At 34.1% G+C, this 25,147-nt stretch overlaps 1 protein-coding gene across 1 annotated transcript in view; it reads right to left on the bottom strand.

The window, feature by feature from the left end:
- The window catches only part of CDH18 (cadherin 18), a 478,444-nt gene that overhangs the window by 261,055 nt on the left and 192,242 nt on the right, over positions 1-25,147 (bottom strand). The window contains exon 3 of the mRNA XM_079299710.1: positions 21,276-21,361. The gene's annotated coding sequence lies outside the window, so the exon portion shown is untranslated. The remainder of the gene's footprint in view (positions 1-21,275; positions 21,362-25,147) is intronic.

The raw sequence follows: 25,147 nt of genomic DNA, 5'->3' as shown, positions 1-25,147 counted from the left end.
AAAACTATCCAACTATGCAAACCTGTTTTCACTGCAATTTTACAAAACCATAAAACCTTATGCATTTTATATAAGGTTTTTCACAGTTATTTGTGAAAAATAGGCATTTTCACAAGTGAAACAGTGCCATCTTGTGTATTATAGATTTTTTTGCTTGTCAAAGAAATATTTTTCCCAAGGGGCATTTATGTATTTTTTATTTCCCCTGAGAATGATACAAAGTCCCAGAGATAAAGTTTGAAATTTACTGATCAAAATAGTTGTTCAAGTTGTTCAACAAGCCACATTAAAATCTTGTCTTCCATTGAAGCCAGCAAAATGAAAATCCGTTTTCAAATAAAACACCACAGGAAAGTTAGATTGAATTCTTCACAAACACATTTTAATCATGTAATTCCTTAAACTGCAGTCTCCCTGCACAATAGTTTAGATTCAGTTTTAATTAACAGATTTTAACTTTTATTTTTATGGGGTGGATCTCCATTTATTTGATGTCCCTGACTACCCATGCAACTCCTTATCATACAATTTTAAAAGTATTTCTGACTATAATTTAAATGATAAAATTTAAATTATTTAAAAAATAGCAAAAATAAATCTTATTTTTAGTTTATAGGTACTATTCTAAACTTCTATGGTTGTAGATACCTGGAAATATTAAATTAGTACTTTAACATTCATATATAAAATGAGCAAGTAATAATTTTAATTACCGGTTCCCATTTGCATTCCTTTGAATGTCAAAAAACCCTAAACCTCACAAACAAGTCCACTAAGAAAACTGTTTAACAAATCCTAATGTGGATTCAGAATAATTAATAACTCCAGATAAGCTCTTGATGACTGTTTTCATAATTTTAAAATTGTGTGGTGACATAACTGTCTATAATTTGGGTAGTTGTCTTAACAGTTGACAATTCAATGCTTTTCGTATCCATAAAATTATTAACTCCTGCTGAATAACTCAAACCTTGTTCAGAAAAGCAAGCTGAAGGACACAGATACGTATAGTACAAGAAATTCAGCAGCAATTATAAAATGAATATATCTTTTTAATGGAGCTAAATATGTCACCTATTTCCATAATTTTTGAAATTTCAGTATTTCTTAAACTTCTTGTAAGTTGACACAAATATTAGAAAGCTTTCAAAACATAAACAGTTTTGTAATCACAGATAAACACACTGCATTATCCAGCCACACACCTCAAAAAAACCAACAGTTGTCTGAAAGGAAGATTTCTGGGGAATAAAACACTAGAAAAATGGCAAGATTGAATGTCATGAGTTAATATGTACTCTAAAGGTAATTGTGAACTGAATCATGCTTAGATTAGGAAATAAAAACTGTCTATCACAGGCATAATCTCAGGAGTACTCCATGTCACACTTTCAACTTGCTGTGCTGAAACTGCTAGAAATATAACTAGAAAAATTTATATTCAAAGACCAAATATAATATGACACATTGCATATCAAGGAGTTTTACTGAGATTAAGGAATAAGGAATAGAAACTTTTATGTCTTCTCTCTATTTCCCATGCACTGCATAATATACACATTTCCAAACAAATGAAACTAAGGCAATCAAGACTCATTTTCTGCTCACACTTTACTTGCAAATTACAGCCCTTAAGATATTCTAAAATTTTCAGACAAGAAATCTAGCATCTCACTAAGGAAAGTAAGATCTCAAAAGGTTCAAAGTGATATTAACACATTTCAAAATATTAAATATGTCACTCAGCTCCTAGAAGCAATCCTGGTGAATGGAGTCCCAAGCCCCAGAACTAGAAGAGCCCTGACTAGAGAGATGGGATTTCAGATATTATACAAACTAATTTAATCTTCTCTGGGCACAGGCTGACACAAGGGCAAAAAGGTACTGAAGCAGAGTAACACTGAAATGAACAGCAGTCACAGTTAGTGGGGGAGGGTGCTTGCTGTAGGTAAATGAAAGTTCTTTGCAAGGAGGAGATTATGAAAGCAAGTGTCTCTAGGTGAAAACTTAGGACCCATGGGTTTAGTTCTCAGTTTTGCTAAATTTCAAGTGTAGAAATAGGCTTACAAGACAATATGACATTTATGCTTTAAAAAGATGAAGTTTTAAAAGTTGCTTTGCATATCACTAGACCAAATAAAAAAATGATTAAAAGAAAGCCATAGCACACGTGTAAGTTTGATCTTGCTTTTAAATCCCACTCCAACAGTTTTCGCAAAGGTCATTTTGTTGTTAAATTTAAAGAGAAATCTTTAAGGATCAAAAGCCAACTAGGTAAACAATACAGATTTTATCTTAGCTGTACTGCATGTAGTAGAGGTCACTACATGCTGATATACTCCAGCTTCTTTACAGAGAATAAAAAACCCCAAACACTAAACTTTGCAGTCACTCATTGATTAAAAAAGCTTTACTTATTTATATAAGTTCAACATTCAATTGCATTTAAAATTTAAAATTGCTTGTGTGGTTTGCATGCTACTGTTTGGAAGATGCAGAAATAAGAGTAATTAAATAATCTGATTATCTGTGATGAGTTACTTGACACACAACAGGCATACATTAGAAAGAATATAGGTGCTACTCCATATGCATGTAGTGACTGTATTCAGATTTCAATCAAGCTCCAAGTTATCATTATAACACACAGTGTTTCTGCATTAGAACAAAATAAGATCATATCAAATAATAAGCAGCAGACTATATTTTATGCTTTAAGAAACATGCAAATGCTACTAGGACCTCAAATATTTGCATAGCTCAAGTATTTGCATAGCTCATATTCAACCTGGTGGTTGTATAGCTGGGTTATTTGCAGTGACGGGCATCCTCTTAAAATAAGTAAAATTTTTAAAATGGGTATGCAAGAACTATTAGGAAGTTCAAGATCTGATCTTAGCTTTATAATTGTATTATTTTCCTTTTTGTTCATGTATCAAGACTTCTGGCCATATATATTAATTTTGCAGTTAGAGGATTTTGTACATACTTGCATTACCAATGATGACTTATTAGAAATTCTTAGGTAAATTATTTACATACACGTCTTATATTCACAAAAAAATAATTTTTTTCCAGGATATCAAAGTTGATTTTAAAAGAGTTGTCAAAACACTGCTACTTATTTCTTTACTTTTCTTTAGCTTTATTTTATATCTTTTAAAACATTATGATGGCCTGAAAATTCAGGCAACTTGGAAATAGCTTGAAGTAAGAAGGATGTCTGTCTTTTCTCAAAAGTAACAAATGATAGGACAAGAGGAAATGGACTCGGATTGCATGAGGGTGGTTTCGACCGGACATTAGCAAAAAAAAATTCTTCCCAAATAAGTTGTCAAGCACTGGAACAGGCTGCCCAGGGAAGTGGTGGAGTCACTGTCCCTGAAGGTATTTAAAAGATGTGCAGATGTGACACTCAGGACCTGATTTAGTGATGAACTTGGTAGTACTGGGTTAATGACTGGACTTGATTTTGGAAAAGGGGTCTTTTCCAATCTAAACAATTCCATGATTCTATGATACTAAAGTAAGATTAGGCAAACTGCACCCTTTAAAAATTAAGAGTGTGCTGTCTGAGTTCTATAATTTTATCTAGTGTATCTCTTCATGCCATCTCATATATCTTATGTGAAGAATCAACACAAGCTGAAAAAGTGTGGCAATAGAGAAGCAAATGAGGCTACACAAGATAATAGATTATATCCTTTGCCTTAATTTGAGTGGCAAATTGTTGGTAGAATAAAATTTAAGTATGAGGACTATCAGGAGAAATTCTTCACTTCCAACTAATTTACTACCTACATACATCCACTGTGTTCATTGCCTAAGGCAGATGGATGCTCTTTCACACATTTTCTAGGTCTAATCTCCAGTAAAAATCAATTTTTTAAAAGTAAGATTTGGGCAGCAGGTTATTGGGATGGAATGGTAAAATAATTTTTCCATGTAATGGAAATGTAGTCTTTCAGTCACAGCAGGTAAGAGCTTGGTTAACAAAATAATACAGCAGATATTGTGAAAACAGATTTCAGTGCAGGCTGTCAATGAGCCACACATTTCAGAGGAAATGGTATAATAACACTGAAAACCACTCGATTTAGAGGAGACAAATGTTGCCTGCAATCTCACCTGCCAGTAGATAAAGAAGTGGGTTATATCCTAGAGTGACTGATTAATAAGCTTCAGCTTTAACTTTTAGATTTGGTTAATTATTTACTAATAACATTTCTAATTATATTATTTGCCAGTGTTGTGCATAAACCATGTCTTGAAATTATTTTGTAGCCTGTAAAATGATGGCAACTCACATACTTCTAAGAAACAATGCACTTGTAAAAAATTATTCTAAGGAATCTGATTATTGATTGTTTCAATATTTTGTCAGATACAATAACCACTGAGAGGACTCCTGAAATTACAATAGAACTGGAATCTTGCTTCTCATATATGTTTCTTCAATATTTACTTTTCTTCCCCTTCTTAAAGATTAAAAAGCACCAAGAAAAAATTAAAATCTTGCATGAAAACCTTATGTGAACTAATACTTTTAACTCAGTAATGATTCTGCTGCACCAGATTATATCAGTTGACCCCATTTCATTACCCATCCTTAAAATGTGTCACCATCTCACATAAAATCAGACCATTACTCCTTTAGATTTAGGTCACCATCCAGAATTAATGTGGTTTTTTTTAAACTGAAAATAGAATCTGATGAGTTAGAAGGGATCCACAAGGATCATTGAGTCCAACTCCTGGCCCTGCACAGGACACCCCAAAAATCACACCATGTGCCTGAGAGCACGGTATACTCTTGCTAGCCAAGGACTCCGTCAGGCTTGGTGCTGTCAGCACTTCCCTGGGCAGTCTGTTCCAGTGCCCAGCCATCTCTGGGTGAAAAACTTCCTCCTGACATCTAACCTAAACCTCCTTCAACTCAGTTTCATGCTGTTTCCTCGAGTCCCATCACTGGTCACAAGAGTGAAAAGATCAGTTCCTGCCCCTCCACTTCCCCTTGTCAGGCTGTTGAAGACCACTGTGAGGTCTTCCCTCAGTCTCCCCCAGGCTGAACAGAACAAGTGGCCTCAGCCACTCCTTGTAAATCTTCCCCTCCAAGATCTTTACCATCCTCATTGCCCTCCTTTGGAAGCTCTTTAACAGCTTAATGTCATTTTTCTATTTTGGCACCCAAAACTGCCCACAAAACTCCATGTGAGGCTGGCCCAGTGCAGAACAGAGCAGAGAGGGACCAGTATTAGATAGTTCTGTTCCCAGAAATGGTTCCCAATAATCATTGCTATAATGCCAGTGGAACAAGGACTGTGCTTGAGTTGCGAAAAGTTGTACAGACAGTAATAATCCACCTAGAGAGATACCCAAAACAAACAAGCAAACAAGCAAACAAACAAACATTCAAACAAAACAAAGCAAAATTCTAAGAAGAGAATTTTATTCTAAGAGGTGTTCTAAGAGACATTCTAGTTTGAATGAAAATTCAGCCTTCAAATCTATTGCTTTTTCATATAATATTTTCCCTCAGTAGTAATGACCAAATTGCTGTCATAACTCCAGTATAAACCAGTATTAACTTTTTTATCAAAGTAACATATGTAAGAAGCTGTATGTCCTCTCTGTGTTACTTATCAATGAAGACTAAGTGTGTGAAAGCCAAGTGAATATGACAAATGAATACTGGGAGGACACTCTTGAAGAATTATCAGTCATTGTGATATTTAAAGTGCGAGAGGGAAAGACTGGCAGCACTTGCAGTGCTTTGCTGGTGCAGGGACATGACTGGGTCTTCACAGCCCTCCTAAAGAACACTCACCTCAAGTAGTCCACTTCATTTTGGTGAAGAGGACAGCACTGAGTCTAAGATAATGTCAAACTCCTCTTATTTCCATTAGCCAGTTTTCCACATAGATATCTTTCAAAATGCTGAAGAATATGTATGTGAACCTAATTTTCTCTTTTTATCTGTGTTTTGGTAACACAATTAGCAGCAACTGCTATGGTGCATTGGAGCTGGAATTTTAAGGTGATTCTAATAAGATGCAATAAAGCTCAGACACTGCAAATAATAAGCATAACTGAGCCAATATTTCCAATATCCTTATCTACCATTCACTATATATCTTGTGCAAAGATGAAAAAGTGCTACACATGCAAGCAAAGTACTTGAGATCAAATTACTTCTCAGAACAAACACACATACAATTAGAACAAATACGCTGATTATTGGAACAACATCTGGGAAAAGAAAAAAAAAAAAAAGAAGAAATAAAACTCTAGGAAATTAAATATTTCAAATATTCATGGCAGAGGAAATAGAAAACATAAACACTAAGACCAGCACTGCTGTTGACTTGAAATATCTTCAATCCAGACTTGTGGGTTATTTCACTGAATTTATGTAGAAACAGTGTATTATAGTTATTATCATTAACTTTTTATTTCATAAGGAAATTGCTGTTTAGACCTTATAATTAAGATAATGACCTACTTATTTTAGAAACAGGATGAAAAGGGAGAAACCACAATATTTCTACTCTTATTGCCTAAACTTTGTCTTGTGCAACTATGATACTGTCACAGCCCACCCAGGGGGATGCTAGATGTCACTGCCCACCCAGAGACACCAGGTGTTCTAGTCTGAGGTTTTTCTTTTGCCCCGAGATCACCCAGAGATACATGAAGGTGGTTCAAATCCTGGTTTTCTCTGAAGCAGCTGAAGAGAGATTGACGGAGACAGTTTTCTTTTGTTCCAAGGATTGTTTATTATATCTTATTTCAGGGACTTTTTGCCTGGCCAGCAGCGGTCTGCTCAGCCTGGCATCCATGGTGGAATCTGCCTGGTGAAGGCAGGGCTTATCTTATGTAGTCTAAATTACGTGCTACATGTTTACAACAATTTTCCAATGCAATACAATTTTGTTAAATGGTTTAGTCCTGACTCCATTCAATCTAAAAGTGCTAGCGTGTTACTCAACATGGATGACAGGGAGAAGAAGAAGGAAAAGGTGTCCACCCCCATATTCTCCATCTTGGCATGTGTCCCTTATCATAAACATTCCAAAAAACCTATTTATCTACATTCTAAAAGTCTGATTTATACTTCACTAATTTTGGTGACCTGTTTCCATTCTCTCTGTGTTAGTAATTTCCCCCAGGGGTTAGAATTCAGTGCCTGAGACACAAGGGTCTCACTCAGAGGTCTTTGAGACCCTTGTCAGGGGGGCTGTGAGACCCCCAAGGAGGCCAGGGGTATGCCCTGGGCTCCCACATGATACTGGTCCAGTTTATCATGAAATAATATAATCTCATTAAATTAGTTTCTCTACAAGTGGAGAATCCAAACTTAATCCTAGCCCCTTTGCTCATCACAGCACATTTCCTGAAGAATGGTGCTTGAAGAATATTTTCTCAAAATGTATTTTTTTAATGGAAAGACAGAAATGTGAATCACAAAACCTTAAGCAAGGTGTTAAGGGGGGAAAAAAAGTGATTCAGCTTTTATATTAGAATTAAAGAGACTAGAAGCTCCGAAATATAGACCGTAACAAAAGATGTAAAGAGCTAAATATGCTTCACAGTGACATATTTAAACTATTCTCCTATGACACAATTTTATTCACTAAAGGAAAGCACATTAGAACTCTAGGTGATGTTCAAGTGCACCTTTAAAATGGGATGCATGCAGTGTTGTCATTTACATTTTTGCATAGGTTCCAATGATTTGCTCTTCTCACTTTATCATCTTCACATAGGATTTTTTTGTGTGTGTATTTTAGTGGACATTGTTAATAACACAGGCTTTTAATATACCATAAAATTCAAGTTCTGAAAACATATTGAAGAGCTTCAAAGGTGCCATAAAACAAATTATCCGTCCAGTTGTTCTACTTTGCAAGTAAAAGGGCTTCAACTATCTCACACAATATAGCAACCCCTGTGTGGGAGAAGTATTTCTTGATATTTAGCTTTCCATCTCCTATTTCTGCAGTGTGCATCAGTATTAGTGACAATTTATCATTCCAGGAGTCCTGCATATCATAGTCTTTTATTCAAGTTAATTCCTGTTAATAGTCTGCTATCCAAATACAAATGCCTAAAATAAACCTTATTTATATAATTTATGCTTAAGACAAGGGACTGCTGTCACTGGAATCACATAGTAGGTACAGCTTTAATGAGACATGGTGAAACAGTTCCACTCATTCATTAAGATCACTGAAAGTCAATTTTACAATTCCCTTAAGTCTCCCAGCATGTAACAGAATACAGAATCCACCACTCTATGTGATGCAGATGGCTTCTCCAGAAGATTAGAAAATAAATTCCGCAGACATGTTCTGACATAACTCATGCTGTAGTATAAATATATGTTTAGGTGTAATAATCAGAGTGGAAACACACTGATCAATTTTATGCACTAAGTTTCTGACTAATGGAATCTTTCATACCAGTATTTCAGGATTAGGTAAATTTTGCAAACACAGGCATTATCACCATTTGAGCTATGCAGCATGTCCTATAGCAACTGTTCCATCAGGGGCACAATCACACAATAAACTTTTCGGTTTTTTTGTATCTCCATCCCCTTTGTGGATGTCGACAAACAAGGGTGCCCTGAACAAGACACGTCAGTAGCTGAATGGATTCCCAAGTGCTCAATGCATTTAAATACTGGTGAAGAGGGCAGTGAAGAAGGCAGAGTCTGGCTCATCTCTGTGGTGCCCAGTGACAGGCCAGTAGATAATGAGCACAAATTAAATGACAATAAAATATATTTAAACCTAAGAAATAACAAAATTTTTCACTATGGAGTTTATTAAACACTGTTACCGATTCTGAAAATATCGATATCCTTGGAGATATTCAGAACCTAAGTAGACACAGCCTCTGACAAACCTTAGTTAACCTAGCTCTACACTTTTTACTATAGTTTTTTCTCCTCCTTATCCTTTCTGTGTTTTATAGCGACTCAAGAGATTTGGGCACCAGCAAATGTAAAAGAAAAAAAAAAAAAGTAAAGGAATTCCTTGCATAATAACAACTCTTGAAGCAGTTAGCCAGTGTAGTTATGCAGTTATGTAAATAAAGGACATGGTCAAAGTAGTGAAACAATATTTTAGCACTTCTACACAAAATTTCAAACACTGCTACCACATAGTATTATTCAGATTGAAGAGCTGTAAATCTAGGCCTGAATGACATAATTCTTTGCATACTATGACAAGTGCTTGTCATTTAATATTTGCCTTTAATCTTTCTTTTGTCCTTAATACAAAAATCAAATGTCATTGTTTTGAACCTGAGTTATTAAGAAGGTTTATGAAGAAGGCTATGGCTCAAAGAAAGGTAGAACTTTCTTCCTGAAGACCTTTTTAATTTCCACTATTTTTAGGATTCAATAACCTATCCTTAATGAGAGATAGCTGAGGGTATGACACCTCTGCTCACCACTGCTTTGAAGACTGGCTAGTATTTAAAATGTGAAAAACAGCAATGTATCATGTCAAAAGGACATGTCTGTTGAACGCTGCTGAGAGGAGTGCTAGGTCATGTTTTAATTAAATTCCTCATTACTGATCTGAAAAAAAAAAAAAAAAAGTATGAAGACCATGCTAATGAGAATCACATATCCAAACTGGAAGGTGCCTTACAAACAAAACAACACAGAAGAGTTTGAAATGTCGCAAAGGAAAATATCTTGTTGATTTGAAATATTTTTTGGTAGATATTTGAAAAATCAAGTGAAGAAATGAAATTTTAACTCAGTGGCTTTGGATTTTCTTTTGTTTTTGTTTTCTTTTTAACCGATGTTAAAATGACCAAGAAAAAAAAAAAGGTAACTGAATGGATAGATAATTGAGATGTAAGAAGATGGTAAAAAAAGTATCCTAGATTTAGACTGACATTATTGAACTAAGAAAGTTGATACCAGTCCAAGAGGAACTCTATTACAGATTTTCAAGATACTTTTTCACTTGCAGGAGAAACATCAGTTATTTTAGGAACTAATTCTTTGTCAAAATAAGTTTCAATGCCATAATGAGAAAAAATGTTTTGGGAATAGTAAGAAAATACTTTCAAGGGTTAAATGAAAAACATGTTTCTCTCATGCAGATATATGTGTTTAAACCAAAACCAAAATATTTTAAAAATTTTATGTTAGAAACTAGACCTTCCATGTTTTGTTATTATCATATTATATTGCACAAATATTACTAAAATTTCTGTTGAATTTCAGCTCTGCTGCAGTCAAGGAAAAGCTTGCTCATCCTTTGGTTTCTAAAACTTTCTGAAAGTGACCATTTAGATGAACTGTAAAATTTGGCACTAGAAGTGATAAAAGGTCACCAGTTTTTCCAGAGATACTGAGCAATTATGTTTTAATTTAGTTAATTTTAAGAATCTTCCTTCTAAAAATAAAATTTGAATTAAAGTCCATGGCAGCTTGTTAAGTGTTTGCCATCATATTAACTGTTATACCAAATAAAAGAAAATAATTACAAAATTCATGAAAGCTATATTAATTGTATTGATTCATTAAATGCATTTTTTCTTTTTCCATTAGTGTGCACAGATGACGAAAATTAATTTTGAATTTTCTTGTCAGTTACAGTTTAAGAAACTGTAGCATTCCTTTAACATTCATGTTAAAGGAATGTGGTAATTTTAAAGGCATGTGGTGATTTTTGTGATTGGTTTACCTCAAGCAGAGGCTAAATTTCTATAACTTTTGCAGTTCTGTTGACACTTTTTCCTACTCGGGAATCTTAATGAATTCCTTTTTCTATCACCAAATTACATGGTTCTGCATTTAATATGAGAGCACATACTAAATTAAATAGAGAATAAATGAACTCTCATTTAACCTTAACACCACTTGAAAACCATAGATGTCAAAGATGAATAATAAGCGTTTAAAACTTAAACCTTCTTTCTCTGGAACTGATAGGGCCACTCTGTCAAAAAAGAAACACGGTTAGACTGGTTGAATTTGGCAGACTATGACCAAGTTACTTCTTGTTCCATAGATCATTGATCATGTAATGTAACAAAATGTAAATTATACAGGCAATTGAAAAGTACCACATCAGAGAGTTTTCAGATCACCTGAGGAAGACCTTGTGGAAGGATAATTTTAATTTGATCCATGAAATGGAAGCCTGGATATTATATGTTAATTAGAAAACTCTCCAGCAAGAGAATAACACAGAATTTTGAAGAAGTTATTTCACTAAGCTGATTTAACCTTCAGAGGCTGTCCTTAGTACACATGCATTTTCTCTTTTTCTTGCCTTAGCCGTATATAGCAAAATACAGCAAAAGACAGAATTTAGTAAATTCAAAGTAGGCCAGATAAGGCAGAATGAAGCAATGCTGCTGAATACAAGAGTTTTAATTAATTTCATTTGTTTTATCTTCTTTAAGGTATTTATTGAACTCTGTATCATCTTCTGATTGAAATTTATAGGCATTCCAGTTAAAAAAAAAAAAAGGAAAAAAAGAATGCCGACCAAACCAGACACTCCTGACTTGTTACACAAAGTCAAAAAAAAAAAAAAAATAAAAAAAAAAAAATCAAAAAAGTCAAATATAATTGAATGAAACATCATACTCAAAGTCAATTTCTAAACCAAATGACCTTATAAAGAAAATTTTTCAGAAGTATACAAATAGTAACAAAAAGGTTTCAGTGTAAGATATTGGTTTTATTTCTCAAGTGGATGCTATATATATACATAACATTCCATACATTTCAAATTGAATAAAACAAACATATGAAGACATGTTTCCTTCAAATTCTGATCCCTTCTTAATTAAATTCTGCAATTTTCAGGGTGGGAAAATGGGGCTAAGGAAGGACTTTGTGTTGTTCCTGGAATACTACCAAGTTGAAGGTTCTCAAACCAAAGGAAAAAAAAATCCAAAACAACAAAAGGAAATGGAGAAGTAAATGACACTCTCTTCTCAACCATTACTCTCTGGAAGAAAACTTACCTATATTATATTGTCTCTTTAAAATAATTTGTTTAATGTTACTTGGAAACAGTAATTAATACATCGCCAAGAGATTTCTGGAATGGATGGGTTGGATGGGTCTTTTCCCCCTTCACATGCTTTAGCTGCAATGTTCAGTCAGCTGTCAATTATGTATTGTTAAAAACATAAGATAGCTTGATTACAGAAGGAGTTTAGGCATGTTTCAACAACAAAGTCATGTGCATATAGAGTATTGAGTGGGTGCCTGCTTGAAAATATTTACATTCTAGCCTCATCTGCACCAGTGACCTTCTGTTTCCTCAATTAAAACCTGCATGTCCATTTTTAAAACCTCTAGTAATGTGTTGCTATTATCTGTACTTTTTGCTTTATAAACTTATTTCTTTATTATCTTTAGAATTAAGATTAGTCAGTCTCCCCAAAAATAGTCATTCAGCATTTCCCCCAGAACAATGACAATTGTGAGATGGTATATAAATCACCTTGGATAATAAATAAAACACATCTGCTTTGCCCATTGATAAATTACATTAATTTTATCTTTTTAATTTACTGCAAACATTCAGAGTAAAAGCAATTTTGCATCTCATTAGGAAATATCCCAATAATATTATGTATTGTGAAATTTAGCAATTCAGATTTACTCTACAGGATCATATCAGCTGCCAATGTTCAGTCTAAATCTATTTAATAAGGATAATACATATCCATCAATTGTTAAACCCTTCATGTATAATGTGTTTCTTTTTCAAATTTGGATAATGTACAAGGCTGCTTTCATAAAAAGCAAATTTTGTTTCTTTGTCCACTTATTTTCCTATATTGAAACATTAGGTCCAGTTGAATTCAGTGGGACTGAGAAGAGGGGCTAAAATCTAAGCAGTTGTCTTCTATTTTCCAGGTATCAGAAATTATTTCACTGGTGTAATATGGCATATTTCAGGGATTCACAAAGCTTCTTAATTCAGACACCTTGAGGAATTTTGGGATCTAAATAATGTAGAACTAAAATTCTCCATATATTCTGAAAAAGTTTGACATGTATGAAAATAAAAAAGTCCTCACTGCAACTATGTACACTAAGTGTAAACCAAACAATTCATGAATAGATTACCCGTTTAATTCCATTAGAAAAATTATTAAAATATTCAGTGAAAATTTTTGCATGCAATTTTTCCAGCATAAAATTCTTAATTGCGTCAAGGAGAGTTGGATTAGCCTATAGACAATACAAAAACTTAATAGAAGCAAAGCCTGAGGTGGTCACTTAATTAGCTCAAGATAAACTCCTACAAGAAAAAAAAGAAAAAAAGAAAAAAAGAAAAAAATAGTCACAACTATTGCAAAGTGGTCTGTGCTGGGACTTACTCTTTGGAGAGCAAGTACTGATACCAGCTAAAGTCAGCAATGATGAAAAAACATTGTCATTCCTTTAAAAAAACTTGGGGCACTGCTGTAGAAAGTGGGTTTAAAAGTGACATGTACAAAGATACACCTATAAGAGACTGCAGCAAACCTAAAAGTAACTGGCTTCCTAATTTATTTCTGAAATGTTGGTACAAGTTGTCCTGAATAAAAGGTTTGAAATAGAAGAGTAAAAGCTTGTGTGAGCAGATATTTACTGGTAGTTGTCAATGATCAAAGACTTTTCTCTTAGCTGACACATGCTTCAGGAGTGAAGGAAGGTGAGAGTGAGAAATCTCCCATCCACATTAAAAAATTGAGGAAAAACATAGAAGTTTCCTTTTTTTTTTTCATTTGCTTTGTTTTGTGTTTGGGTGTGGTAAGGTGGTTTTGTTCTTAGATATTTTTTTGTTGGTTGAGTTTTTTCGGTTAAAGTGATCCTGCATACTTCTGAAAGTGACAGGAATAGAACTAATGATGACACACACTTCTCTCTTCATGTGAATATGTCTTCACAGACAGCATAGAATAGAAATGTCCAAATATTTATATTCATCTCATTAGACTGTATGAAGTATCAAGCTTATATCTCTTTTATCCATTCAAACTACTGTATGGCTGGAAATTCTGAGCACCAGCTGTGTTCACACTCACCACTCAATTTCTGCTCACAGTTTTAACTCTGGAAGCAAATGAGATAAAACCTCTGGCTAATGACTAGTAAGATGACCTGTCAAGGGTTGTTAGTATTCACTACTTTATTTTTAAAATTGTAACAGTGTTTTCTAGAGACATATATTGCACAGAAACACAAGCAATTTTAGAAGAGACTATGTTTTGAAGCATGGGTGTTTACTTAAATTAATTTATACTTTCTCTCCCTCTACTTGATGAAAATGGCAACCTATGAGGTTTAATGCATTCAGATCTATTACTGGCTAACAGACTAACAAAGAATTCAGTCTTATTTTAGATTTGTGCCGAGAAGAAGGCACTGTGGAAAAAAAAAATTCTGATAATTCTAGCCTTAACTATCGAACGGATGCAGGTATTTATTTTAAAACTTTGAGATATTCATCATATCTAATTTCTGCTTCTTTCCCTGTCAGATCTGGTGCCAGTAAGCCATTCATCTTGCTCATTACAGCTCCTGTATAACTTTGGATTAGAGCTTTCAGACTTGGATTAAGTCTATTCTTAGTGCTTCTAAATCGATGTATTTGATTTTCTTTTTGTCAGGAGCAATGCTGTAGCAGAATTTCATAGGGTATCCCTGCTATTTCCTACATCAAACATGACCCTAAGACCTCTCAACAGAAACAACTTTAAAACTAACAAGGGTGTTAATTTGTTAGTATATTTTATGACACTCAGAACTTACAAATGGCAAATAGGAGATATAAACCTGTATGTATGAAACAGCATCAAAATGTTATTTATGCAGTGTTTCCTAATTTATTTGAAAGCATATATATATATATATATATATATATATATATATATATAAACAGTCCATTTTTACTTCTTACAGATATATGTCTGAGGACTTTTGCAAGATATCAAAAGGATAGGCAAATTTTGATACATGCCACTTGTGAACTAAATTCTTACAATTGTAATAGAAATGTCTGAGATTAAACTAATTTATAAGTATCATCTACCAAAAATTTTACAGATTTTTCTTCTATTCTCACAGCCAGACATCTATTTTCACGCTGCAACTTGCTGATGCAATCAGGTGTGAGTTCTTTCAGCCTTATCTAACCTTATAGTCCTCTCAAGAACAAAGGTAATTTTACAGCATTAGGCAGTTCTTCTTAAGTATGAATATATCTTAAGGCACAATACTAAAAGAAATATACTTCCTTGCTTTATCATTCTTAAGAAAAAAAATCTTAAAATCTCAAAAGTGATGTTTTAAATATTTCATCCTATAAATTTAAATTAGTGTGGAGTAAATACTGTTTCCAAAAAGTAAAAGAAAGTCAAATAAGGAAGATGCTTCCTAGCAACATAATAATAAAAAGCACTAATGATTCCATCAATCTCTTTCAGCTTCAACATACAACACCTTAATCATATTACATTTTTTAAGAATATGTTAAAGGTTCTTGCTATGTTTTACAGTATTACACAGAGGCATCCTTGTAAGTTCAGTTGAAAACACAGCAAGTATTTTTAAATTAAGAACCATTCTAAGCTGTGTCCTTTGCAGGATTTATGAGCTTTCTAAGTATAGATATATAAGGCACCCATCTCATTATTTCTTTCTGTTGATCTCTTTGAGTCTCATGCTCTTTGGATCAAGATCTCTGTCCATTTGACCATGCATTATAACAGCTGTCTTCTTGCTTAATCTCGAAGCATCTTGCCAGTGTTTTGACTTAGTTTTTCCACGTAAAAATTTTAAATGAACCATCATTTTACTCACAATGGGTCCTGTTACAGACTAGCTCTAAAACAGTTTCTTTAAATTTGACTCCTTCAGACACATGGACTGCAAGCATGTCTGTTCTTTCATGTGCTCTGTGTTCTTCCTTCCTATTAGTCTCCGCTTGGAGATATATCTATGTGGGTATATTGGTAAATAATTCAGACAGTGTCAAGTCTACGGCTTATTTAATTAGTTATTTTCCCAGTCCAGGAAGCAGAGTTTTCTATGTGTCCACATCTTAATCTCTATTAGGTAATGAAGCAGAGGGTGATGTCACCTAGGAAACTAAGTGCTGATATCAATCAGCCTTGTGACCTAATTACAGACCCATTAAAATTGACATAGAATACAGAATACAGAGAGATGCTCTGTGTATAGTATATATTTCCTTTCTGGTTTTCCCTCTTTTGCCTCAAGCTAATTGTGTTCTATCTATAGATAGCTGGAATATTATTTCAAGAGCAGGGACTGAGTTGCCACAGCATTCAAAAATTGATCCATTAAAAATAAATAGAAAAGAATTCCCCAGAGTGTGGGCCAAATCTGGACACTGTGATTTTAGAGTATTAGGAAAAAATAAAGCTAGTCCATATTCCTTTTCAGGTGACCTTACAGCTTAAATTAAACACTATTTTGTTTGAACTTGAATGTCTTTTAGAATTAAACTCACTTCATCGTAAGAAATAGAAGGACCAACTTCTCTTTCCATTGGAAGAGGTTCTTTTTTAACCTGCATTTTGAAAGAGTTGCACTACACTATTTATCTGTTTCATAAGAAAGCAGAGTAAAAAACCCCAACCATAACTGTAAGAAACAAGCATCAAAAAGCACCAGCAAATATTTCTTGGAAAAAGACCCCTTCATATTACTAGCAAACCCATAAAACTGGAACATAGTAATACTAAAATTCTGGGTAAAAACTGACATTTGTGGATTTGTATATCCTAGAATTCAAGTGCTATTAGTGGCATTTGCTAAATAGCTCCCATGAGTTCTGAAAGGAAAAAAAAACATATCTGTAATTTTTTCACATCATGCAATTTCCCTGGAGCAGCTGAAAACCAATAAACACTTCGAGTTATATAGGTCAAGGGAAAACTGGTAATAGAAGTCTGAATGTCTGTGTCTTTTTAGATCTGTTTAAATAAATTTAAAAGAAATTAAATTATTTTAAAAATAGTTTTTAAATAAATTCTTTAAACCAAAGACTGTGAAAGCACAGACAGCAAATTAGCATGTGCCAATAGTAGCCAATTAGAATCATACTCCTGTATACAAGCTGACCCCTGCTGATCAGATCACACCCAGTGCACACTTTGCAGGTGAGAAACAAGCCTGCCTTTCACTCTCAAGCTGCCTCCAAGGGTACAGCCTCTGCAGCAGAGCCCAGTCAAAGCAGTGCCCTATTGCCAAGGGCAATCACCACTGGCTGCCCTTGGCAGCTACTTCAGCCCCAGTGTGATGAGGTTGCACCTCTCTACATCTGCATGAAAATATCCTCTTCTACACAGGCAGGTTGACATCCTGGCCCTTTCAGGTTGGAATCTTATGCTACTTCCACCAACTGAAGTGATAAATACAATTAATCCTTCCCCTCCTTCCTGATTCCTCCTGCTGTTACATTTCACGTGCAATGCTCATCTAGACTTCTGCTGCTTTTAGTCCTAGAGTGGAAGTACCTGCCACTAAATTTACTAAGGAAATGAATTATTTTCTTTATGACTCCAAAAGGGAGCACACAGGTTACTTGAAGTTGTGACTTCACTAGATACCTAGGTTTTGTACTTTTAAACAAGAATGGTTGCACAAAAGAAAACTGCACATAGGTTCCAAATAAACCAGAGCCTAATTTGGTCTAGTCATAGTAATGACTGACTTTTCACTAAGTTTTGGTCTAGTGTTTAGAAATTTGCCTTTAAATCCTTCTAATATATTTGGATGAGATGGTTGAATAATTACTATTTTCATGATTTCACAAGGACACTTGCATATTGTGGTTGTTACACAATCAAATTAATTATGTTTTCTGACACACATAAGCAAGCTGAAATAGTCTCAAAATATTTTTTCTTTTCTCAATTCTTACACTGTGAAAAATTATTTGACTAATCCCTCTGCCTTTTACATTATTATCTCAAATGAAATCAATTCCTTTTAAACTGGGGAATAATTTGGATCAATTTATACTTATTTTGAAACCAGAAATTATTTTGAAGAACAACAGAAATTTTTTGCATTATAATTTCAGTTTTTAAATTACTTTCAGCATGGAAAACCTTGAAATCTTCTATATTCAACATTTAAGTTGGCAGGTTTTTGTACACTTCAGTCAACTTCCTGCTTTAAAATATTTTTCAACTCCATTTCAGAAAATACTCAAAACAATATTTCTGATTTTTCAGGGAAGTGATATACCAATTAGTCTTGCACTAGGCTAAAATCCAAGGTTGACTCAAAGTCATTAGTCTAGGCAATTAATTTCTTGTTTTATATCTTGAAAAGTAAGACTAACATATAGCAACACTTGTAAGAATGCTGAGTTCCTTTAGCCCTATCATAAATACATATCTGTCATAAGGTAGCTTTGAAACTTTCATTTGCATGTATCAAGTCAGGCATTTACATAGACATGAAGATATAGGCTGCTCCATGTATAAACTATTTTCATGTAGTAATTTTGAAAGGTAAATATCTCAAAATAATACAGTATACATTTGGTACTTTAGCAAAATTGTACATGTGTTTATAACCATATAAAAAGTCAAAGTATGCATAAGAGCACTGGGAAGATCAGGTAACTTTATTCTAAATCAGAGAAGTAAAATTAGATATCTGGATTTGGAAAAGATAAATCTAAGTTGGACAATTAGACATGGAGCAACCTCACATACACACACACACACACACACATATATATATATTTAAGCTACAAATAGAAATATCACTCATCTGGTAAAGAGCTTCTGTGGCATTTGCAAGTTTCTATTTAATTAGTTCGTTAAGATTTATTAAATCAGTAAGGCAGACTCTTTGAAAAGCACCAGCATGAACTCTGTTAGTAGTTCCTTGCATTGCTTGCTCAAGAAGGTCTTTATCACAAGGAAGATGTTTTGAAGTACAGCTTCAGATAACCATAAACTCATGTCTTTGACTTCAACATGATGTGTATACATATATACACACACATATATATGTATATTTATAAGTGTGTATATGTGTATATGTATATATGTATGTGTATATATAGATATGTTCTCCAATTTTTTCTACAAAACTACAACTCTCTTTTTCTGATTATTATACAACAACAAGGCTCTCGTGTGGGAAAGTCATACTTCTCTGCCACCAAGGACTATGTTTACCATTCTATAAAGAGTCAGAAATGTTGAACTGCAGATTAAAGAATCCACTCAAAATCCATCAGATGGTAAGCTGTCCATCACACAATAGTCTAAAAACAGAGAAATATTAAAATAAGTAATATTAAATAACCAGGTAGATGGAATGAGAAAGGGCTTTGCTTCCTTTATTTTCCCTCATATTATACTATTTTTGTTTGCAGTTTTACAATAATTTCTCCATAACTGAGAGAAAGTGAAGATTCTATAAGGGCTTAAAAAATCTGAAAACAAGCACTGCATGCATGGGAGCATGGAGGGATAAGGCTAGACCAAAATACATCAAAATCACAAATACATCTGAAACCAAAGCACACTGATTAAGAATTATTAAATTTGCTACTTGGTGTCTTGTTTCAGCAAGACCCAGTAAAGTAAGATCTATCTTTTTTACACAATTTTCCTCATGACTCAACATAAAAATATTGCCTCACCTTGCTTCTGAAAGCTACATGTATTTAACATGAATATGATGAGCTTCTATCCTTAGACTACAAATCAAATACAATCTGCAAGACAAATTGTGCTCAGAGGAACAAGTATGTATCTCAATGTGAGTCAGGAAAAGGCCAAGGAGATTTTTCATTTATCAAAAATTTTTTTGCAGATGTCACTGGCACACGTGTAGAGTCTCATCAAATTTTCAACAGTTTTAAATTCCTTTCTCCAATACAAAATGTAGGTATGCTGACAGATAAAAGAATAAGAGGGTAAAATATGTGAATGTTTGATGATTTCCCTCTTGTATATTTCACCACTTCAAATATTGCTTCTCCAGGGAAGAAAAAGGACAACAAAAGAGAGGTATTTGTGGTTACAAATGCTAGGAGGCAAAAAAATCTGAATTTATTCACTATGAATGATATTATACAGATAGTTTACAGAACTCAACTTCTCAATTCTTATCAACCTTATCAACCACGAGATGTTTGTGTCATTAGCCAAATTTCTACATGCTTCTTCTATCAGGTAAAATGTGAATAAAATTACACAGATCTGGTGGGAATGTAAAAAAGGCAAGACCGTATGGTGAAATATACCTCCTGCAAAAAGAAGGAAGCTTCAGGTGTGGATTGAAGTAATAAAAGATAGAGGAATTGCAGTTTTACTGTTGTAAGAAAATACCTCCACTAAGAGAATAAAAAAATCCTTTGAAACTCAAGATATTGAATGAAACAGAGAACCAGGGATGGAAGTTGTTCCAGGAAAGTTAAATTAGAAAAGAATATTTCCCAAAAGTAATATAAAAAATGCTTTCCAGGCCCCAGTATTTCTAAATGTATGAAGACCATAATTTGCCTTATTTAAGTTCCTGAACATGCTAAGTGATAACTAGAACTAAAATGAAATTAACATCAGGTCCATTTCCTTAGTTCCCTACAAGACTTGCTGGTACATTTGCAAAAATGGAATCCAATTTACTGGGATCAAACATTTTGTAGCTGAAAAACAGTGTTAAATATACTCTTTGTTTAAAACTTGTGAAGAGGCAGTGATGAATTTCTTTAGATTATCTTCCATAAATCTGTCTACCTACTGATGACTTTCTATTGTCTCCCTTATGGAGTCATTATTAATTTATTTCTATACATGCTTTTTAATGTCTCACTGATATAAATGCTTATTGTAGTTTTTAAAAACATAGTAATATGCATCTCTTATTAAATGTTTTCCAGCTTTTTCCTGAACATTCTTATTTGGAAATTTTTCTCAGCACCTACAGCACATAAAGAAAGTAGCAACTCTTAAGTCAGAAAGAAGGTAGAACGCTTCTAGATTTTTAACTGTGCAGGTGGGTATATCTAATTTTATAGGCAGAAAGATAGTGTTGCATAAAACAGAAGCAGATTTACAACTAATTCCCAATACTTATATATTAAAAAAAAAAAATTAAAAATTGAGTTTCCTTTCAAATGAACTACATCTGAGGATGCAAAAATAGTTGCTAATGTTCAAAAGCACTCACCATTACTCTCATTCATAGAGTCAAGATTAATAAATAATTAACATTTCCAAAACAAACATACCTCAAAGACATTGGTTTCTTAATTCTTCAGGAGAATTACTGCCTCAGCTGCCTTTTTGTCTTCTGGTCTTGAATTTGTTTTGTAACCTAGGAAAAATAAATCTCAGCTTACTTTCAAACGGAAAGCATAAGGCTAGACCCATGGAAAAAAAAAAACAAAACCAAAACCAAACCAACACTTAATAGCATTGCAGTTAATTCTGCTGTAATCCTACCTCATTATCTTAAGCAAATAAATCTCTAAAAGGGATTACCTTTTTAAAAGCAAATTAGAAAACTGAATGTCATCTGTGCAGGGAGACATTCTTTTAAAATGTAATCAGCAAGGAAGCTCATAAATAGGCCACTATATAAAAATATTCCTATCAGGCAATCCTTACCAGATTTTCAGCAGATGTGTATGTAACTATGATTTCACAAATTCCTAAAATAAAATGTGTCGACATCACTTACCACAAACTTTCAAGTGTCTAAAAAAAGGTATTCATGTAGATTCTAGAGAAAGAATATTATCATAAAGATATGTTCCTTATGTATCTTCAAATGCAAGTGCTCTTGCCACGCCACCCATGTTAAGAATGTAAATGCAGGGACTGAGAGAATTAAAGCCCTAAGCCCACTGTAGGAGAGGGATATGTTCAAGACCACGGAATGTCAATGTTCACAAGTCCATGGGAGCCAATGAAATTAATTTGCAGGTCCTGAGGGAGCTGCCAGAAAAACCTGCTAAGTCATTTTCCATAATTTTTGAAAAAACATGGCACTCAGATTTAGGCTTAAAGCCTAGAAAACCAATGGAATTTTGGGCTGCATCAAAAGAGTGTCACCAGTAGACTAAAGGAGGTGGTTCTCACCCCCTCCTCTGCTCTTGTGGGACTCCACCTGTAGAACTGTGTACAATTCTGGTGTCCCCCCATTAAGACAGACATGCAACTGTTACATCAAGTCTTGAGGAGGGCCACCAATTTGATAAGAGAAATTGGGAACCTCCCCAAAAAGCCAGGGTGAGAAAGTTGAGGCTATTCAGCCTGAAGAACAGAAGATAATGTGGAAACCTCACAGCAACATTCCAGTATCTTTCCATACAATGAAGCTGGAGAGCTACTCTTTGTCCAGAACTGTAGTGATGGGATGAGGGGTAATGGGTACAAACTGAAAGACCTGAAATTTGTATTAGCTATTAGGAAGAAATTCTTTACTGTGAGTGGTGAGACACTGGAACAGGCTGCCCAAAGAGGTTGTGGGTGCCGCAACACTGGCAATGTTTACAGTCAGGCTGGACAAGGTTTTAGCAGCCTGGTGTTGTGGATGTTGTTAGGCCTTGATGATCTTTAAGGTCCTTTCCAACCCTTTAACATTATATTATTTTATGCAAAACATAACAAGAGTAGCTATTTAATTGTCATACTTCCCACTCCTGCACGCCATTATAGTTTTTGATTTACTGAAAGAATTTAAAAAACCCAAATAGCAAGTAAAGTTGTTGTGTTTTTACTTTATTTCAAAAACCATATAAAATTCAGGAAACACAGCCCCCAGGTGCCTCTTAACACTCATCACACATTTTTAGAAATGCACATGGAGTATACAAGCAGTGAAGAAGCAGCAGATGCTATCAAGAGAAATCAAACTACTGAAGTCATTATCATTGTTAGAATGTTTTAAATTTCTCAGAGTTTTTTTTATCAATTTCAAGGACTTTTTGACATATTTAAGTTAAAAATAAAAACCAAAGGTTTTCACAGACCTGAGGAAAAAAATCAGTAATATTACAAATTTTTTGTCATTAAGAAACCAATCTACGATTTTGTGACAACTTTATTTTTAAACAAAAACAACAGACATTAATAAAAAAATCCATTTGCATTTTTAGCTTCATTTGTATTGAACTTATCAGTTTCACTTTAAAATGTAATCCTAATCATCCCGTAAGTTACTTCTTTCTTCAAATTATTTTATCTGTACCAACACAAACAAGTTATGCTAAAAAAAAACCAAAAGAAGACAGCTTGTTTGAAGGGAATGCATATATAATAAATGTAAGTGAACTCAGCTTTGAAAGTTGATTGTGGTATATGTGGAAGAAGAAACTAATGAAGAAAGTATTTAATGAAAGTAACAAAAGCTGCACAAAGCCAAGACAGAAATGAGAAACAACTAAAAACGGTTAATCAGAGTTTCATTTGTAACCCACAAAACAGCAATGTAGTTAGGCAGTAAGAAGCAAGAAACTAATTTCTGTCAATAGCTGCTTCAAAGTCTTTTACTTCAGTATTTCTGGAGAACAAGATATATAGTCACACACACATCCATTTGAAATCATGAAAGCCAATGCATGATACAGAAGGTAAAACAAGGCATCCAGCATTCACAATAATATCCAAGAAATGGTATATATTACACTGTCATTCAAGACTATCTAAGAGTGAGGGAATTATGCATTTGTAGTTTGCAAAATTAAAATAAACACACTGCTACCATTAAAGCAAATCTTGATTTATAACTATTTTTATGTCAGAGTGGCCCGTGACTTGAGGGTTTTGTATTACTTTTTCAACAGCAATATAATGGAGTCTCATACAATTACTCTTATTTCTCCTTTGTTAACAATTTTTGAGACTTGCAAGTTTCAAGATTAACTGATGTCTCTTCATCCAAAGTCTATTTTCATCTGAGTGCTAGAACATTCTCATGGTACATTGAAAACAAGATAATGGAGTGACAGTGGTAAGAATAGGAAGAATATTGCTTGCATATTGCTTTTAAGCAATATTTAGGTGCAAATTTGCAACACAGCAGATATCCTCATACTTACGTTTTTCTTTTTATTTTTTAAATACTAAAAGGATTCGAAAGATTTTCTTCATGGAACAAGAACACACATTTAAAAGTACTTTCTAGTCTCATAGAAAAACTTTTATCTTTGTATTGCTACAGTAGTTGGAGTATTTTCATTTGGTGTGTCTTATGGTGTTTTCTGAGACTTGAGAAAAATTATTTTAGTTCTTTTAGTTTGCTAATTTTTTCCCATTTTATTGTCTCCTGACTTTGGTTGGTGGTTGGTTGTCTGTCTGGTATTTTAAAGGTTCCCACTAAGTCACCATTTTTGTGTTAATGTATGCGTTGGTTTTGCACTATCACATTTTTGGTGTTGGGGGGCCAAGGAGGTGGCTTCAGTCAGAAGCTGCTGGAAGATTCCATCATGTTCAGCAGACCCAATCCCTGCTGGCTCTGAAGATGGACATGATGCTGAACAGGGCTGGGCCAATTGGAGATGGTGATAACATCTCTGTGATGACATATTTAAGAAGAAAATCAAAACAAAGTGCACAGATTTGTTTTTCTTTTTTTTTAACCCAGAGAAGAGGAGGAGGTGAGAGCATGTGAGAGAGACACCATGGAGACAGCAAGGTCAGTGGGGAAGGAGAGCAAGAGGTGCTCCAGGCACTGGAGATGAGATTCCTCTGCAGACTGTGGTGAGACCATGGTGAAACAGCTGTGCCCTGCAGCCATGGGGATCCAGGGGGATGCAGAGATCCACCCACAGCCCATGGGGATTTTTTCTCCTCAGTCCTGCTGTGGCAGGGGACGGTGAGTGAGTGGCTTTTATGAGTGCCTGGTGTTTGGCCAGTGTCAAATCACAACAGTGTTATTTGTTCAAAACTTTGAAAGCTGATTTTTTTGTCTACTCTGCTGTGCTTTCAAAGATACATCTTCAGTACCACATGCATCTGTATTAGCCAACATTTAAAGAAAAGTATAAAATAATTGTTCTTAAGTATATTAGATTGAAAGAAATCTATGGATTTAATCGAGTCCCTCTTGACATTTGAACATCCATATTTACTGTCAGAATCGTTTTGCCCTTGCAAA

The sequence above is a fragment of the Erithacus rubecula genome, assembly GCF_903797595.1.
Source record: "Erithacus rubecula genome assembly, chromosome: 3".
Classification (NCBI taxonomy): domain Eukaryota; kingdom Metazoa; phylum Chordata; class Aves; order Passeriformes; family Muscicapidae; genus Erithacus; species Erithacus rubecula.
Note: the sequence above shows the minus strand (reverse complement) of the source record. Positions and strands in the feature narration are given on the sequence as shown.